Raw genomic sequence first — 21403 nt, forward strand, 5'->3', positions numbered from 1 at the left:
TTGTGAGTATTTATATGTGAATATAGATCATAAGAATTATAATGTTAAACTGTGAAACGAATACTTGATCCCGAATGTGCATACGATTTTATGAATGATATTAATAGCTATAAGTTGGTGAAAATATAGATGATAATGTATAAAAGAAGCGTAAAAAAATAAAGTGAAAAAAATGACGTTTGGTCCCCGAAAAATTGAAAATAAAACACTTCCGTAGCTAATCCATAACTAATTAGCTACAAAAAAAAAAAAATTTGATTTTTCGGGCACCAAACTTCGTTTTTTTCGCTTCGTTTTTTTTTCACCTCATTTATACATTATCATCTGTATTTTCATCAACTTATAACTGTTAATTTTATTCATAAAATCATGTGCACCTTCGTGATCAATTTATAGCTAATAATAATAATAATAATAATAATAATAATAATAATAATAATAATAATAATAGAAATAATAATAGAAATAATAATAATAATAATAATAATAATAACAACAACAACAACAACAACAACGTAGTGTATAAAAGTAATAATCGACCAACTAGGAATGGATACGGTATGCCAGACGGATTGGTAAGATAGTGATCGTATTTGTAGGAATCCGAACTCGAATCCCACCCTTGGTTTTTTTTCGTAGCTAATGACTAGCAAATTCGTAGCTAATTCTTTTTTTAAATAAAATCCCCATCTTTTCTAGGATTAATATGTCGGTCGAATAAAACTTAGAAACCCAAAAAAAAAAAAAAAAAAAAAAAAAAAATCCTCACTGAAGCTTTTCTCCTGACCCTCTTGTCCAATGTCGCCGTCGCTGCCCCTAACCGCCCGTCACCTGCCGACCCACGTTTTCTTCCCCATCGCCGCCCATTGCGGCCTCTCTCTTGGCCTCTTTGCTCGATTCTTCCCCAAAAAGGTAAAACTCTAGTTTTTTTTTTTTTTTGAAATTACTTCATGTATATAATTTAGATGCTTTATTCATTGATAATGATGATTTGTTTTGTTGAATGTGAGGTTTTAGATTATATTTTAGCTCGAATTTAAAGTTTTAGGTTCAATTTTGGTTGAATTTGATAAATGTTTGGTTAAACTCTTAGCTTTATTGAAAATGTGATACATATTAGGTTTGTTTGTGAGATTGTTAAATGCTATATAAATGATATATAAAAAAATGTTGTGAACTTCCTTTGTTAAAACTGTTAATTTTGTTGAAATGTGATGTTAATTTTTTTGTTGAAAATGTGATACATGGTTAGTTTGTGATAATGTTAAATGTGATATAGATAAAATTACAAAAATGGTCCCTATGGTTTGCCAAAAGTCACAAAATCAGTCTCTGCTAATTTTTTTTAACGAACATGGTCCCTGTGGTTTCCAAAACTTGCATCAATGGCCCTTTTTGCTGACGCCGATACTGTTCATCCTTTAGTGTAAGGGTATTTTGGTCTTTTCAAATAGCAGGGACTGAGTTTGTGACTATGGGTAAACCATAGGGACCATTTATGTATTTTTTTTCTATATGTTACGTTTATGAATTTGTGACTTTTCCACCCATTTACCTTTTAAAATATCACTTTGAACCCTTCACTTTGAACTTTGAAAAATGTTACTTTCACCCCTTTATTTTCTAAATTTTCGTTTTTAACCACGTATTATATATAATTTGTTTTTTATTAATAGCTTTTGTTCGCTAACCTAAAAAAACTATTTTTACGTATTTATTTTCATATATTTGTCGGTATAATTCAAGGTGATCAAAGTGTCGATTATAATTTAGAACTTTCTTTCGTTATTTTTTTTAAAGTTACATGGTTTTTTTTTATAAAATTGTCGGTTTAAATTCGCGCTTATTTTTCGATGTAGTTTTTTTTTTAACTTTATGTATGTTTCCTACGTATGAGACGGGTCATATATAATAACTTTTGTTTGTTAATTTTAAAAAATATATTATATTCGAGATTATCTATGTTTTGATGTATTTTTTATACATCTGTGCTTAATTTTATATACATTCATACGTATCATTCGGGTCATATATAATAACTTTCGTTTGTTAGCTTAAAAAAATGTAGTATATTCGAGTTTGTCTATGTTTCGACCTAACTTTTGTTTCATGTTTTTTACATATCAATATAGATTCGAGTTCGTCTATATTTCAACGTAATTTTTTTTTATGTTTCGTGCTTATTTTTATGTACATGTTTTTTTCATTCATGTTTTTTTACGTCGAAATGCAACTTTTATGATTATAATCACAAAAATTCAACTTACAAAATCCAAGCTTATAATTACGCTTTTATCTATTATATGTGAACAAACTTATACGTATAAAATAAGCACCAAAACGTACAAAAAAAATTAAATCAAAACATAAAAAATAAAGAAAAAGAAAAACTCAAATTTATATCAGCACGTACATAAAAATAAGTAAGATTTTTTTAAGTTAACGAACGAAAGTTTAAATAATAAAAAAATATATATAATATGTGACGCTAATAATAAATAGGAAACGTACAGAAAATAAAGCACGAAAACGTTAAAAAAATATGTTTCGCAAAACGTTTTGGTGCTTATTTTATGTATGTTTCTACGTATAAGTTTGTTCACATATAATAGATAAAAGCATAATTATAAGCTTGAATTTTGGTGATTATAGTCATAAAAGTTGTATTTCGACGTAAAAAAACATGAATGAAAAAAACACGTACATAAAAATAAGCACGAAACATTAAAAATAAAATTATGTCGAAATATAGACGAATTCGAATCTATATTGATACGTAAAAAACATGAAACAAAAGTTAGATCGAAACATAGACAAACTCGAATATACTACATTTTTTTAAGCTAATAAACAAAAGTTATTATATATGACTCAAATGATACGGAAGAATGTATATAAAATTAAGCACAAAATGTATACAAAATACATCAAAACATAGACAATCTCGAATATAATATATTTTTTAAAATTAACAAACGAAAGTTATTATATATGACACGTATCATACGTAGGAAACGTACATAAAGTTAAAAATAAAAAAAATAAAAAAAAAAAATAAAAAAAAAAAAAACTACGTCGAAAAATAAGCTCGAATTTAAACCGACAATTTTATAAAAAAAAACATGTAACTTTAAAAAAAAATAACGAAAGAAAGTTCTAAATTATAGTCGAAACGTTGATCACCTTGAATTATACCGACAAATATATGAAAATAAACATGTAAAAATACTTTTTTTAGGTTAGCGAACAAAAGTTATTAATAAAAAACAAATTATATATAATACGGGGTTAAACACGAAAATTTAGAAAATAGAGGGGTGAAAGTAACATTGTTCAAAGTTCAAAGTGAAGGGTTCAAAGTGATATTTTTAAAAGTAAATGGGTGGAAAAGTCACAAACTCATAAGCATAAAATATAGAAAAAAAATACATAAATGGTCCCTATGGTTTACTCATAATCACAAACCCAGTCCCTGCTACTTGAAAAGACTAAAATACCCTTACACTAACGGATGAACAGTAACGGCGTCAGCAAAAAGGGCCATTGATGCAAGTTTTGGAAACCATAGGGACTATGTTCGTCAAAAAAATTAGCAGGGACTGACTTTGTGACTTTTGGCAAACCATAGGGACCATTTTTGTAATTTTGTCTATAAAAATGTTGTGAACTTCAATTTGTTAAAAATGTTAATTTTGTTGAAATGTTAGGTTAATTTTTTGTTGAAAATGTGATACATGTTAGGTTATTTTGTGAGAACGATAAAGGTGATATAAATGTTATATAAAAAAATGTTGTGAACTTCAATTTGTTAAAAATGTTAATTTTGTTAAAATGTTGGGTTAATTTTTTTGTTGAAAATGTGATACATGTTAGGTTAGTTTGTGAGAATGTTAAATGTGATATAAATGTTATATAAAAAATGTTGTGAACTTCAATTTGTTAAAAATGTTAATTTTGTTGAAATGTTAGGTTAATTTTATAAATTTGTTAAAAATGTTAGATTAAATAGGATGTTATATATATCATTAGTTATATATGTATAGTAGGTTAACAATTTTTATGGGCTTCTTTTTATGTATCATTAGTTATATATATATATATATATATATATATATATATATATATATATATATATATATATATATATATATATATATATATAAGATTAAATGGGATGTTATACTATTATCATGTTTAGTTTAAAGTTTTAACATATTTTTATATCGAAATGTAGTTTTAGATCGAAATGTTGTCTAATAGAGAATGGATGTTCACGAAGAGACTCGATAGTCATCGTTTGCTTAATCCACAATGGCCACATTATGTCAATTGTTTTTGGATTTTGCTTACACGAATGCAAAGTCGCAAATGCTAATGGATCGAAAGCAAGGCACACCGCGGGTAGTATAGGATTTGGCGAGCACCGTACCAACTTATTAAGTATCATAATGATAAATTTTGTTATCTTTTTTTTTAACACTAACTACATCTATTATAGTTTGTATTTTATGTAGGAAAAGACGATGGGTAAACCACCCACACAATTTGATGTTTACATGAAGATGCATGGTACATCTGAGGCGATGATGTAAGCATTAACGGGAGGCCTCCTGTTTATAGAGGGATGAGAAAATCGGAAGTCAAGGTCGTTGTTGTCGGCGTCAATGTCAGTTACTCGAGAAGTCATGACCTGAGCTTGAAGTTGTTGTCGGTGTCAATGTTAGTTGCTCAAGAAGTCATGACCTGAGCCTAAACCTGAGACGTGACCGAAGATGAAGAAGCAGTGATGGTAGTGGGGGTGTTGGTAGATTTGCTGCTTCATTTGTGTGGGTAAACCAAACTTGAGATCCGCCCCTGGTTCATTTGAGAAGGAAAGTTGATTGCACCGATTTGAGTGTGTTTTTGGATATAATCATTGATTCAAACATATTTTGTTCTTCAAGGCGCATACAGTTCTCTAAGAACGAATTGAATGATTTCGATTTTTGTTTCTGGAACTCTAGAACAAACCCATATTTTGTGTGTGATTTTCATTTCTGAAACGATTTCAAGGAGTATTCTTGAGTGTGTATGTGTTTAAAAGAGATCGTGTCTATGTGTTATTGAGTGTGTATATGTGTATGTATTTTGAAGAACAAAGCCATAAAAGTTAAAGTGTGTGTTTTTTTCATAACTATGTGTGTTCTTGAGTTTTGAAGAACAAACCTAGAGAGAGAAAGAGAGAGGTGGGACCCTTGCATATTAAATTTTATTTATTTATTTTAAAAAAAGTAATACAAAACCTCATAAATGGTCTATGGGTAGTGAAATGATAAAAATACCCCTTACTTAACGGCCAAAAGTTAACGGAGTTAGCGAAAATGACCATTTGTTAAAAGTTTTGAAACCACAAGGACCATCTGTAAGGTTTTTTGAACTTAAGGACTAAACTTGATATTTTCGAAAACCACAGGAATTATTTTTGAAGTTTTGTCTAAATAATAAAAAGTATAAAAAGTAAAATAATATTTAGTATGAGAAATATAGTTATTTCATGTCCGAGACGAAAACTCATGACAAAATAATATCACATGGATTGTCGGAGTAAAAACAAAATACAAATGAAGACTCTACCAAATTACATGGGTAATTTGTGTAATTTAATCTACAAATTATTATTGAGGTATTGGAAATTGTTTAGTTAAAAGTTAAAACTACTTATGTTTTTTAATAAATGTGTTTATTAGTTTATACAGTGATAAAACGAAGTTTTATTAAAAGTGTTTGGATTAATTTATGCATCACCAAAACCTAATAAGTTGATAAGTTGTTTTTTTTTAGTGTTTGACAATTTTATTTATACTTATAAAATACCAAAAATAACATTTTATATATTATTGTTTATAAAAAAAATTAATGTAGCTTATCGTTTGTCATTTATAATACCATTATTATACCAGTGAACATTTGGACAATTATATAGCTAGCTAGCTTCCATTTAATATCAAGTTATAATGACGTCTTATCATGTATTTGATAAATAATCAAGTACAATAGTACATATATATCTATTATCTAAATCATGTTTTTAGCTAAACAATAAAATAATTTTTTTATAATCGTCTTTTTGGAATGCGTGCAGATTTTATATCGGTGAGGTTCCAATAAGGGAGATATTAAAAAGCGATGAAATGGGAAGCGATTTCCCTTCAAAACCTATGGCTTTATACGAATGAATTATTATAAAATAAACTAGATTATGACCCACGTATAAACGTGGGGGACATATAAAAAAAATAAATATAAATGTAAAATTAATCCTAATAACTAATTAATGTTTTAAAAAAAATTATTAATTTATAAGGATAGATGTTTTATTTGTAAAATTATAATGATTAGTTAAAATTAATATATACATTGAAATATCTGATCGATGGTATGCACGTGTGATATTTGATATAACATGAATGTACAATAGTTAATTTAAACTAATCATGCAAAATGTTTTGAAGATACGAACGTTGTTTAAAAATTGTAATCTTAACCATATATATGTGCTAATATTGATTCTTGTAATTGTGATTTACACGGTATAGACAACATCAACATCAATTTTTTTTTGATAATTTTGCTAAGTTTTGTTTTTTCATTTAATAGTACTAATTATATGTGCTACTTTGCTTCTAAAACCTGAAAGAAAATTCTAAGTAAAATAATGACTATAAAAAATAATTACTTAAAATTTACATAAAGAGACATTCAAATGATAACTAATTCCAATACTTGAAAAGGCTTCAACATCAATACATCATCAGCTAAATTGTCGGGTAGAAACTATAAAAAAAAAATAGTCAAAATGTTGAAAAAAAAAACTAAAAATTAACATTTTTAGCATTCTTTAAAAGATAAGATACTATATATTAGATAACAATAGTATATAGTGAGTACCTTTATTGCTAACTTTAAGTTCACCGAACTCCCTTTCGCTACACATACACACTCTTCTTTGAGCTTTTTTTTGTTCATAGACGGTAATCGAATGATCGTTTATTGTTTATATAATCTCATTATAATGAAATATGGATGCAAAACATATGTTTCTTCCATCGTGCTAATTAAATCTACAAATTTGATTCGTATAGAAAAGAATGAAAGAAGCATCCCGGTTTTCAGATATTGTTATTTACCATGTTTAATAAACATTTGAATATAAGCACATTAATATATTCTGGTTAGGGAGGATAGAGTCATAGTAAGAATGATACCTCCAAGATACCACTCCAGCTTGAGTGGGCTAGGAGGAGTGGGTTGTTTATGTAGCTTCACTAACCCGCTTCATCCTTTCTCTCTCTCTCTCTCTCTCTCTCTCTCTCTCTCTCTCTCTCTCTCTCTCTCCTCTTGTACCATGTTTCTTAAAACTTATACCATAGTTTTTTTGTATTTTTTAAAATTGAGTGGATTGAAAAGGATAAGGTTTCTATGTGTTGTGGGTTGGAAAAGATGGAAGAAAAGGGAGAGGGAAAAGTTGATATGGTAGCGGGTTCATGAATGATGGTTTCCATATTGATAGGTAATCGTAAAAGCTAGATAATAGAATGAGTAATTTTGTTTCAGAGACATGTTTGTGAGGCATGGAACAGAATATAATAAATATTTAATACGATTTTATGGTATACATTGCAATTTAAATTATAAAGATAATCTTTCACATATCTTTGTTTAGTTATTATTATGTAATTTAAAAAGGTTTATATTGCAACTTTTATACTAATGTCTTATCTTATTGCGGAGAAAAGCTAGATACTCATAATGTTCCCAACCCTATTTTCAAGAGTGTAGGGTACAACTATTTATCCTTGAGAAAGTAAAGTCAATAAGAAGATTCAAACCAGTTAAACGAAATAATAAGGTTGTGCAAGGTTCTTATTATACTTCTCAACATGACCAGACAACGCAAGTACTTGCATAGCGTCACGTTCATAACTAAAACGTATTCCAAAAACACAAAATGAAAATTAGCAATCTGAGTTCTATGTATCTCTCATTTGAAAAAAACAGAATAATATGTAATATAAATTAGAATACAGTTTTTCACAAAAAAAAAACCTACTAAGTAACCAAAAGTAATCAATCATAAACATTTTCCAATCAGGTTTATCGATGTAATCTATTTACATGGTATATTAAAACTTTGTATTTTCTTTGCTATTGAGTCTAAAAAATGTTTTATAATATTAAAAAGGGATCGGTGAATAACTCCTTTCTGAAAGCCCAATTTGTGTTTTTATAAAAAGAGTTTTTTTACAATAAATCAAAACAAATATCACTAGTGGGTTTTGCTGAGTTGTAGGATATGTGGATCACTCATTGGTATAAGGGTTTGAATTTCATCTCTAAATTCAAGAAGAGATCAAATGGGTAAAACATTATTGACATTGACTCAGATATATCTTCCATTCACGATTTCGTAAGCCACAAACAAAAATCATTGACTAAACACATACACAAAAAACGTAAAAATAAAAAAATAAAATTGACATATACAAATTTACTACCTAGTGGACATATCTTCCAAATCGAAACAATGGATGAGAGGTAGTTGTGCTATTGTGTCCATCTTTTTGCTCTCAGATACATATAACTTAAAAAATCAAAATCAACAATATAGATCATAAGAAGAAAAATCGAAGCAGATTTAGAAAACGTAACCATTATCGATCTAAACTTAAATCGAAAGGTTTTATAGATTGGAACTTCATAGTTGAAACATAATAAAATAAACATAATGTAAAACTTAACCAAAATCGATCTAACCTACGATCAAATTAAAGTAGAATCCAAATAAAATTTATCTCTATATCATTCCTAATTCTTCAATGATGATCGAACACAAGATTAATCCATATAGATCGAAACCTATAAGTACTCTATTTCTTTTTTCCCCTATTTTGTTCTCCAGTACAAAACTTAGGTTAGATAGATTATGTAAAGAAATGAGGAGAAAATGTAGGGATATTGGTAATAAAGGGTGCGGTGGTGTATTTTTTTCATTTTATTTTTAGTGAGATTTAATTGTTATTAATAGAATTCCTAATTTAATTCATTTTATTTTTGGTGAGATTTAATTGTCATCAATAGAATTCATAATTTAATTAATTTTTACTTTTGATGAGATTTAATTGTTATTAATAAACTTCCTAATATAAAACATAATATACGTTTTATAAATTTGGTGGATAAAATTAAAATGATTGATAAAGATGATGTCAGCAAATAATCTAATGGTGGAAAATATAAGATTAAAATGCAATCAATAGCTTTGATTTCTTCATTTTAGAATTAAAGGTTCTCTTTTAATAATATTTAGAGATGCTAGCTATAAATACGTAGTTTTGATTAGAGATAATTTTTTGAAAAAAAAAAAATACAATTTCCTAACAAAGATTTTTACGTTTCCTTATTCCTATAAAATAGAAATCGATTCTCCTTTTTTTTTTCGAATGATTACATAATAATCGCTGTGAAAACAATCGACAATAACAAAAAAAGATTTCATATAATCGCAATTTCGACTAAACCAAAACACGATTTCACAGGAATCGCAATTTGCATAAAAAGAAGTTTCAATTCAATTAACTGGTTTCGTGCAAACATTGTTGTGCTAGCTCATCCTGTTCCATGATCGATTTCGTTCAATGATAGCCTGGTTGTGAAACAAAAACGTTTTGTCATACGATCACAAAAAAAGAATTCAAATAAATTGGAATTCAAAGCAATCAGAGTTCACAGAAAAACCAAAGAAGGTAAATTCACATATCAGTTTAGATATTGATTTCCAGTCAAAAAAGTTTTAAGGTTTATGCATAGTCCATCAAAGAATCTCAATTAGATTGTAAGATATGATCACCAATGTTTTGAGTTAGAATACACCAGATTCCTTAGCTGCAAATCATATAAATAATCAGTTAAATACCCATCTCCATTATGACAAAAGAAATAAAAAATAATGGTTTTATACCTAAAAGTGATGAATCGTAGGCTTGACTATTTAGGTATTATGGAAAAATTCATAGTAGTTGTCACCATTCTGTTTCTGTTTTCATAGTTTCTGTATTGTTCAAGTTTTGTTTATCTGTAACTTTCTCTTGTTACATTGTGCTTTCGTTAGTGCTAGCTGCTTGCTTTTAGCATTTTTTTTTTCATTTTATATTTGACCATTTAAATGTATCTGTACTATTCCTATTCCTACTAATGAATTAAATCAATGGAAAAAAAAAAACAAGGAGAAGTCGATGATAGTTTCTGTGTAATATCACATTTGATGACAACTTTATTATTATTTTTTTTAAACAATTAGAAGGTCCTATAAATTAAACATACAAACATTTTTTTTAACTAATCATTGATACATTATATGCACATGTATCCACAAATTATTTGGATCCATATATTAACTTAAAAAAAATAATAAAATTGGTTATGTGTGATGAATAACACATTGTTTTATTTATATGCTTTGCAACAAGAAAGAATGGAGAAGACCATGATGTTTGAAACCGAAGCAACTGATCTGGCTATAGAACCGTATATAAATAAAAATGTCGACACAAATGATTTGATGGAAGAAACATATGAATCTGAAGCACGTAACGATTTCGATGTGAACATTGAATTTGACGAAGATGAAGATAATGTTGAAAGGATACTGGGAAAGGTTTTCGATACGCCCGACGAAGCATATACATTTTATAACGATTATTCCTTTTTACATGGTTTTGGTATACGTAAAGATGATACGGTTAAAAGCACAAGAACAAATGAGCCTTATCGGAAGTATTATGTATGTTGCAAAGAAGGTTTCAAACGGGTAGACAACAATGATTCAAGTGGAAATGAGAAAAAAAACGTCGTAGAGATGTTAAAACTAGATGTCAAGCAAAGCTTCGAATTACAAGACAGGAGGATGGAAAATGGTTGGTGGACTTATTTAATGACACACACAATCATGAATTGACCATGACACCAACGAAGGTAATCAAACATCGATCTCATAGTAATTCCACCGTTCAATAGAAGGTAAATTCATGATTGTGTGTGTATTTTGTGAAAAAACGAAAATATGAGGGTATTTTGTGAAAAAACGAAAGTACGACGGTATTTTGTGAAAAAACGGAAGTATGAGGGTATTTTTGGGTAAAACTGAAAGTATGTGACCATAATGGGCCAAAACTGAAAATATGTGTCAAGACGAAATTATGATGTTATTGTGAGTGAAAAACGAAAATATGATGCTATTGTGGGTGAAAAACAAAATTATGATGCTATTATGGGTTAAAAACGAAATTATGGCGCTATTGTGGGGTAAAAACGAAAATATGATAAGTACATTGGTATTTTGAATAAATAAGAAAAGTAGGTTGCTATTTCAAGACAATCCACCAAAAACAATACTATTTTGTATACACTTTCTGTCAACATATAAATTTCGTCTAAAAACTATAAAAATTATGTCCTAACTAATACATGATTACATCACTTAACACACTCTTCAACTTCTTTGGTGTCTACGTGCAACCCAAGATCTTTCAATGGTAATGATCTGCATAAAATAAATTGGTATAAAGAATAAAGAATGGTTGTACAAAAGCTAAAATATGATCAACATTCCAAACCCTTAGTGTAATTTTCATTTTTTTTTTTATCCATTCAACCTAATACGAAAGCCCAAAAGGAAACACTTGATAAAGGTACTAACATTTATGGATTTCAAAAAAAAAATGGTTAAAGAATACTGACATATATCTAACCGTGTAAATGATCTTCAAGTGATCCCAAAGTCAGAAACTCATAAACTTGGAGCACAATAACCTATCAAATTTACAAGAATTGGGTGATGTAAGAGGGTAATTATAAGAACCTCCACCAAAAATAGCAACAACAAACCATTCAACATTTAGGCATGCTATAATAAATAACAACAAAACATTCAATGCCAAAAACTTTTCTCTTATGATTTGATGTGAAGCAACTTTTTTGGTGTTGACCAAAAGCTGACCTGCACTCACATTACAAACATATAAATTAAAAATTGAATCATTAATTAATTATTTGTTAAATTGTTAGGAAAAAAACAAGTGCTCACATGATAACAAAAATGAGGGACCGAAGGCTTGTGGTTTAAATTCGCTAGGAGAATAATAAAGCAGATTAAGACTATAAGTTTTTTGGTATGAAGGTGTACATGATAAATAATAAATTCATTCAAAGGGTAGACGGCACTTTAAAACAAAAAAGGAAGGGCTAATTGTAGCTTCAAGTATACAATTGGGTCAAAAGAACTTATTAATCCTGTTCTTTGTGTCTGATAACAAATGATAATTGAACACCTGTTGGACATAAAAAAAAAAAAAAAAATTGTGAAAAACACATGGTATGTAATCACAAACCAGATACCGGATTCTATGAGTGAAATCAACACAACTCAAAATCCAAGAAGGAATTGTATAAACCCAACATCTATACCCTTGTTGATCACTGGTCGCTTGGCTACTAAAATTGATATTTATGTGAACAAAACTTCACTCAAGCATTTAAACAAACACTTAGTGTACATTATCAACAAATTTATATTTGAAAAGAATAAAAGACAGAAATTACCAAAGAATTCACCTGGTATTTCACAAATTTTAGTGTAAGGAAATTACTATAAGTCTAGTTTAATTTTACCTAAGGCAAATTCAGAACAAAAGGCACACCAAGAACAAACTGAAGAAGATGAAATAAAGAAGCCTCATCCTGTGACCTGATTAGGCAGACAAAAAAAACCAAAGAAGATATAAGAAGATACCTCGATTATAAATAAGATTCAAAAATTCGTGCATAAACAAAATCAACGAAAATCGAATACAATCACCAAATCAAGGAAAATCGAAAATCAGTGCATAGGACTTACGAGAACTGAAGCCAAAATCACGCAATCTCTGGTGTAAATCGATAGTGAATCAGAAAAAATCAAACGATGGAACCTTCAATGGTGAATCAACAAAAATTAAACGCTTGAACCTCAGTGTTATCAGCAAGGATTCGACACTTCTCAAGTTTTAAGGAATCAGATTGGAACAAAAGTTAGATTCACTTTTCCCATATATATATATATATATATATATATATATATATATATATATATATATATATATATATATATATATATATATATTCAGATTCATTTGAGACCATTCTAATTTTGTAAGACCGTGAAACCAAATCTAAAAATAATTTTAAAATGCAAAATAAATGAAAAATCCAAAAAAAAAAAATTAAATATTATTTTCGGAACTTGAACTAACTAAAAAATAAAAATAAAAATCCTGTTTTTTTTTTTTTTAAATACGTGAAATATTCTAATAGAATATTACAATAACATATTCTAAAAAATAATTTTAAAATGCAAAATAAATGGAAAAATCTAAAAATTCTTTTTTTAAATATTATTTTCGGAATCTAAATTAAATAAAAAAAATTAAAAAAATTAATACGTGAAATATTCTAATAGAATATTACACTTACATATTCTAAAAAATAATTTTAAAATGAAAAATAAATGGAAAAATCCAAAAATTCTTTTTTTAAATGTTATTTTCGGAACCTGAATTAACTAAAAAAAAATGCATCTCACGGTCTCACAAAATTAGACCGTCTCACATGATCCTAACCCTATATATATATATATATATATATATATATATATATATATATATATATATATATATATATATATATATATATATATATATATATATATATATATATATATATATATATATATATAAAAGTTTAGAACCAAAAAATATTAAGAACCATAAAAACCATCTCTTTTATTTATAAGACTCTAAACTTTTGATTTTTTATTTTTATTTTGTTTGTTGAACAAAAAGCAAGGACATAAAGATCATTTTACCATCAAATACATTGTTAACATATTATAATCCATTAAACATTTTTTTTCCTACAAGTCTAAATCTAAATTTTTTTGAACACTTTCAGAATCTCTTAGGAACACCATGTTTCACTTTCGCTGACCACCACCACCACCGCTGGCCGCCATCACTGCTGAATATCACTACCTCCCCCGTCGTTGTCTCATACCAACAGTAAACGACCACCTCCGCCTCCCGTCTCCGGTGGCGTGATTCTGACGAGTTTCTTTTGTGCTCTTTGCTCAGATATGTTTAGATCTAAGATTTCAGAGGTTTTGCTAGTCTAGATTTAGTTAGATGTACAACCTCCACCTTCAGATCTGTAATATTATTCTTCAAATTTGTCATCATCGCCTAACCACTGCCTCTTTCCACTATCGTCACCCTGACCGCTGGTTGCTACTAGCCATTCTTATTTATTAGAACTACAAAAAACACCACAAACTGTATTTTGCTGGTGATAGATCAACGAAATTCTCTTTTAGATCTAAGATCTACAACTCCAGATCTAGTTCTCCGCCATTATCTACCAAGAAATTTGAATCCTAAACTATTGTTTGCTCCAGATCTGTTACTCATCTCCTTCAGATATGTGTTTACTGTGTTTTTTTGGAAAAGACCAAACTACAACAGCTTCTATTTTAGAGAGAGGTGATATTTTAATTATTTCTTTTAATTTGTGAGTGGTATTATCGTGGATACTAGGCAACTTACAGGTTCATACATGTTTGATTTCTATTATTACAACTAGAACCTAATCTAGTACAATATTACAAGCATCGTTAGTTAATTAATTAAGAACATGGCATGCTAACTTAACTATTTTTGTTTATATACGTGTCTAACATTTTATTTATTTTTTTACTTTTGATTCATATATTTTTCTTTTAGTTTTATTATTTTCTTGTTTCAATTTAACTATTTTAAATCTGAAAATTTTAAACTATTAATTATATAAATTTTGAGTTTGATATTCTAGGAATATAATATTGCTCGGTCTTTGATGTACGTGATAATAAATACTTTTATTTTGATCTTTTTTTTTCTTTTGTTAACGTGTGAATTTATAGTTTAAATATTTAATTTGTTGTTTGTTTTTGTTAATTTTAATTTTAAATGCTATTAAGTTTTGAATTCAAGTTTGTTTTCTTATTTATTATAATATTTGTATAAAATATTAAGTTATGAATCCTTATTTGTTTTCTTACTTTTTATAATATTTGCATCAAACTTTTATTAATGGTTTATGTTTTATGATTGTTATGATGTAATTGAATTTAGAATGTGTGTTACTATGTTAGAGTTTTTTCAAATAACGATATTTTTTTTTTAAGTTGTAAATTATGGTGTTTTAATATTTCAACTATTATTTAGTTATGTTAAATTAAGTTTTAACAGTGAATGAATTAATTAATATGTTTTTAAGTTATAAATACTATAAATTAGAGTCATGAACTCTTGTAATAAAATGTAAATAAGAATTCTAAAAATGCTTTATTAAAGTGTGAATTTTTGTGTTCCACACAAGGTGTTTATGAAATGCTTCAACAAAATCAAATACGTTTATAGTCTTTAAACATTATGAATGAAACTCCTAAATTGCTTTTATTAAATGGTGAATTAAAGTTTTGAATGTACATTTTTGTGTATTAAACTTTAAATTTATTATATTAAACTTTGAATTTTGTATATTAATTGTGACTTGACTGTATTAAGCTATTAATTCATTGTATTAAATTGTAAATTGATTGTATTAAACGGTGAATTGATGATATTAAGTTGTGAATTGATTGTACTAAATTATGAATTGATTGTATTAAATTGTGAAATGTATGTATTAAGTTGTGAATCGACTGTATTAAACTGTGATTTTTTTTTTATAAATTTTGTGCTTGCTTCTGAAATATGATAAGAAAGAATCATTAGACATATATATTATTATTTTTTTCTAATTTTAAATAAATTATATGAAATTTAATTTGTCAATGTTATGTAAATTAAACTTTGAAAGAAACACCAGCCTCCAGATCTTAAAATATAAATGTAAGTTTTAAGTTAAGAATATGACATTTCAGTGTATCAGATTGTTAATTTATTATATAGTTGTGAATTTTATGGATTAAACAGTAGTTGATTGTATTAAGTTGTGAATAGATTGTTAAAATATAAATTCTTTATGAATGAATTTCTATATTAATCTTCTTGTAAATATATTTTTTTGTGTTCTATAAGTACGTAAGAATGCATTAGTTTTTATAATTGTTTTGTATTAAATTCAAAATGAGTGAATTAATTGGTTTACTAAACTATAAATGTAATATTTAACCTCTCATTGCATTAAACTTTGATATAGTGTCTAAAATATTGAATTAAACTTTGAATTAGTGTGTGGAATATTGTATTAAACTGTGAATTCTACTTTTTTTTATCTAGATTTGAATTTTATATTTGTAAATGAGCTGTAAATGTAATGTATTAAACTATGAATATGTGTTTTTTATGTATTAATTTGTTAATATATAAGTCATTAAGTTGTGAATGCGTATTTTTTTGATGCACTAAGTTGTGAATTTGTGTTTAAAATATTAAATTAAGTTGTGAGTTAGTGTCTGAAATGTTGAATTAAACTGTGAATTTTGATTTTTTATGCATATATGATTTTAGTGGGAAGGATGTTGACGGTGTTGGTAGCGATGGTCGTTGGTCGATATGGTTGATGGTAGTGGACGTTGGTGGTGGTGGTAGAGTAAGGACATGTTCTATTTCTCACTCATCTTCACCTTCTTCGCTGATTCTTCAATGATTTTAGATAACGTATCCTCATTTATTATTCATGAATATGTTTTTTTTTTCTTTTGATGTTTGCTTTTAAAATATGAGATAATTTATTTATGTATTAAACTGTGAATGAGCTTTTTTATACACTAAAATATGATATTATACTTGTAAATGAGTTGTGAATTTATTGTACTAAACTGTGAATTTTATGTATTAAGTTATAAATTTTATTCACAACTTAATATAATAATTTCACAATTTAATACACAAATATGCCTCCAGATATGAACGTAAAAATGTAGACTTTAAGTTGAGAATATAGTTGTGAATATATGACTTATGTGTATTAAATTGTAAATTTATTGTATTAAATTGTGAGTTTTATGTATTAAAATGTGAATTGATTAAATTAAGTTGTGATTTGACTGTAATAAACTATGATTTTTTATGAATTTTTTGTTTGATTCTAAAATATGAGAAGAAAGAATCATTATACACATATATGTTTGGTGTATCTATATCTGGTGATGGTGTTTACATAAAAAAATTGTGCAAAAAAAATATGCACACAAGGTGCTTCATGAAATACCTCAATGAAATTAGATAAGTTATTAAGTTGTAAATGTAGTTGTGAATGTTACCAGTGAAGCTTTTTTAGAGTTAAATAATGAATAAATTGTTAATATAACGTCTCTTTGTATATTTGTTCAGATCTTCTGTTTTATGGTGATTATGGATATGTCGTATATGGTGAACACAATGTGTTTGATGAAATGCTTCAACGAAATTCGGTAAGTTATTAAGATGTGAATATGTGTTTTTTATATATTAATTTGTGAATATATAAGTTATTAAACTGTGATTATATATTTTCTTTATTCAATAAATTGTGAGTTAGTGTCTGGAATATTAAATTAAGTTGTGAATTGATGTCTTAAATATTGCTTAATACAACAACATATGGGATTATACTTGTAAATGAGCTATAAATATATTGTATTAAACTGTGATTTTTGTGTATTAAGTTGTAAATTTTATTCACAACTTAATATAATAAATTCATAATTTAATACGTAGAAATGTCTGCATATATGAAGGTATAAATGTAATTTTTAAGTTGATAATATTGATGTGAATAAATAATTTTACGTATTAAACTGTGAATTAACTATATTAAGTTGTGAATTTATTGTACTATGCTGCAAGTTTGTTATGAATTTTGTGTTTGCTTCTGAAATATGAGAAGAATAATCATTATACACATATATGTTTTTTTTCTAAATTTAAATACATTATACAAAAACTTAAATTTAGAATATTGTGTAAATTAAACTTTGAAAAAAAAAACACTAACCTTCATATCTGAATGTATAAATGTAAGTTTTAAGTTAAGAATATTACATTTCATTGTATTAAATTGTTAATTTAATATATTAAGCATTGTTTTTTTATTAAACGGTAATTGATTATATTAACTTGTGAACTAATATCTGAAAGTGTAAATGTAATTTTTAAGTTAAGAATATGACATTTCATTGTATTAAATTGTTAATTTAATATATTAAGCTCTGAATATTATGTATTAAACAGAAATTGATTATATTAACTTGTGAACTGACTACAACTTAGTATGATTTTTTTTTCTAAACTTTGTGTTAAAATATAAATGATTTATGAATGAACTTCAGTATTAATGTTCGAATATATTTATTTTTTGTGTTGTATAACTACGTAAGAATACATTAGTTTTTTTAATTGTTTTATATTAAATTCAATATGAGTGAATTAATAGGTTTATTAAATTATGAATGTAGTATTTACCCTCTCATTGCATGACTTTATATGCAGATCTGATTTTCAAGAAAAGATGGTTGTAATTTGAGAGACAAACAACAGAGTTGTTTTTTAGAAGGTGGTTAAAATTTTTGCAAATTGAATAATTAAACCGTGAAATGTTTTTTTTGTACATGGACTTTTAGGTTACAATAAAGGGTAAAAAGATAATTAGTAATCATCATCTAACAAGGAGTTTCAAATAAGTAATGAAAGACTAACTTATGAAATAACTTATTTAAGCGTATAAATGCTTATTCTCTCATCCAAACACTAAAAATAACTTATTTATGGTGTCAAATAAATAATCCCAAACACCCTAGTATGTTAAATTCTTGATATAGTGGGTGGGGTCAGATTCATTATAATTTAAGCTGGGTATTGCGTATAAGGTGTTCATACATTAAAGTTACGTAAATCCGCCAAACCAAGTTCATTGAGATTCAGTAGATATTGCGTATAAGGTGTTCATATGTTTATACATTTAAAGTTACCTAAATGTACCCTACCCAAATTTATTAAGATTGAGTAGGCATTGGTCTACATCAATCAGCAAAAGACATAAGCTGGTCAATTGCCTCAATAATCCGTAAAAGGTATTCAATAATTTCTTTGGTTTTTAATTTAATAAACAGTAAATTACAGAAATGTTCTATATGGCTTCGTCTACATTGTAGGTTTATCCAACCTTTAAAAGTTAATACATCTTAGACCAATATAATCTTTTCGTCTTATTTCGTTATAAAAAAAATCGTTAAATCACCACTCTCGTTCCTCCCACATGATCATCGTATCCGACACATCTCCGATGACCATCATTGAAAAAATAAGCATGCTTTATTGCTCTTTGTATACAGATAGATCATGACTACATGTATAGAATTTTCTTCGGCTTATGCAATGCTAGAAAATGGTTTCAATAAGGATATTGAGGCAATTGGAGAAGGCTAAATATTACAGAATTCAGATCTCTAGAAGTTCTAAATATGGTACAAATTTCCCAGTTATAAAGAATTGATTTACCTAATTTGATTGAATTATGTGATTTTTTCACGAAAAGATCCTATCACCCCTAAAATCGAAATCTGATATAACAGAGCCCTGGAACAGTATTCGAAAACAAAAAATGGACTGAGAATTAGTAGGAAAAATCATTTATGATGTCTTTCAATTTACGATTTGCAAAAACCAGCTCAAAGATTTACCAGTCAAACCAACAGGATGACCTAATTGCTCAATGCCACAAGTTGACTTGATTATGGTATCCACACATGTAAAATTACAGCATACTGTAAAGTAGATCAATCAAATATCTTTGTAGACGCTCGTCGATTCATGAACCCGAATTCTAACCGAGAAAGCATCCACCTTCTGATGACTACCGTTGTCGATGGAGATTACGGGGTAGGAATAACGGTGGAAGGGACATGGAGGTGATTGTGGCTGGCAGTGATGGCACTGCTACGACAAGGAGGTGGAGGTGAATGGGTTAGCCGAAGAGGGGCAGAGCCATTCGGTGAACCATAAATCCAACTTGTGAATCTTGTCGGAGGAGCCTGGCAGTGATGGACGAGAAAAGGCGGAAAAGAACGGTTGGGTGGAGGTGGCGGTCGTGGTGGGAGGTAGGTGAGACAAGGTTGGAGTTGTTGGAGGAGATGGAGGCGCGGTTGTAGCCTAGGTGGTGGCCGATGATGGTTTCCTATAGTGGATCAAGCGATAAGTTCCTGCCGGTGATAGAGGCCGCAACAATGGTAGAGGTAGAGCACTTGTAGGAGGCGGTAACGGTGGCTAGCGATGGTTGTGTCGTCGGATGCTCTGGATATAAGGATTTGGGGAGGACCGGAGGAGGGGTTGTTAGTATTAATGTTAACTAGGGTTTGGACCGTCCGCGCACCGCGGAAGTCCAGCGCGATGTTGCGGAAGCCCAGTATGTTAAAAAACGCAGCTTGAAACCATATATACAACGGAGAGGATTAAACCTTATAAAGTGGACCACAAAAATATCAAAATAAAATTTAGATACAAACAGTTATATACCGAGGATGCGGAAGAAAATAAGACTTGAAATTATATCCTAAAGAAATTATTAAAAATTATGTAAGGGGCTAAAAATATAACTTTAAAATATAGTAAGAGACAAAATCATAACGTATAAATACAAATAATTTAATATTAAAATTATAAGCGTGAAAACTATTAAATTAAAATTAATTAACGGGAAAAAATGTAAATATAAAAATCTTCCATGACTTAAACCTAAATGACTATTTCTAAAAATATTGTACATTTTATATTACGTGCTTGACAATATATAACATGATTTGGTTTTAATAAATTTGGATTTGGAAATAAAAAGTCCATGATTTGGTTTTAATAAATTTGGATTTGGAAATAAAAAATCCAAACGACTCTCTTTACCACATGATTTACGTATATTCATAACCAACGGCTTACATTATAAATGATTTACAATGAGCCATAAAAGTATAAAATAAAGTTTTGATAGAAACAATTATATACGGAGAAAACATGCAAAAATATCACAATTTAATTAAGAAATCATAATAATAATAAATAATAGTAATATAAGTGATCAAAAATATAAGTTTAAAATATAAGAAAGGACTAAAACTGTAACTTATAAAATATTAATAACTTAATTTTAAAATTATAAAGGTTGAAAATTGTTAAATTAAAATTATTTGAGGGCAAGAAAATATAAATATAAAAATTTTCTATTACCAGAACCAAAATCTCGAATTTTCAGATAGTGCCTTCTTATATATTATATATTCAATGCTTTAAATAATATACCTTAGTCTTCTTTTAATTGGGTT

At 27.7% G+C, this 21403-nt stretch overlaps 1 long non-coding RNA gene across 5 annotated transcripts; it reads right to left on the bottom strand.

Moving 5' to 3' along the window:
* Nucleotides 1-11353: 11353 nt before the first annotated feature.
* On the bottom strand, nucleotides 11354-13109 carry LOC145047470 (uncharacterized). 5 transcript variants are annotated; one of them, XR_013682242.1, is made up of 4 exons: nucleotides 12932-13109; nucleotides 12706-12781; nucleotides 11776-12365; nucleotides 11354-11578 (listed from the first exon to the last, which is right to left on the bottom strand). It is a non-coding gene; the product is annotated as an uncharacterized LOC145047470 (long non-coding RNA). The 5 variants fall into 5 exon arrangements; XR_013682241.1 differs by having other exon boundaries at nucleotides 11776-12034; nucleotides 12122-12781; XR_013682244.1 differs by having other exon boundaries at nucleotides 11776-11847; nucleotides 11923-12781.
* Between the last annotated feature and the right edge of the window lie 8294 nt (nucleotides 13110-21403).

The sequence above is a fragment of the Lactuca saligna genome, chromosome 5 (genome assembly GCF_052625555.1).
Source record: "Lactuca saligna cultivar CGN05327 chromosome 5, ASM5262555v1, whole genome shotgun sequence".
Classification (NCBI taxonomy): domain Eukaryota; kingdom Viridiplantae; phylum Streptophyta; class Magnoliopsida; order Asterales; family Asteraceae; genus Lactuca; species Lactuca saligna.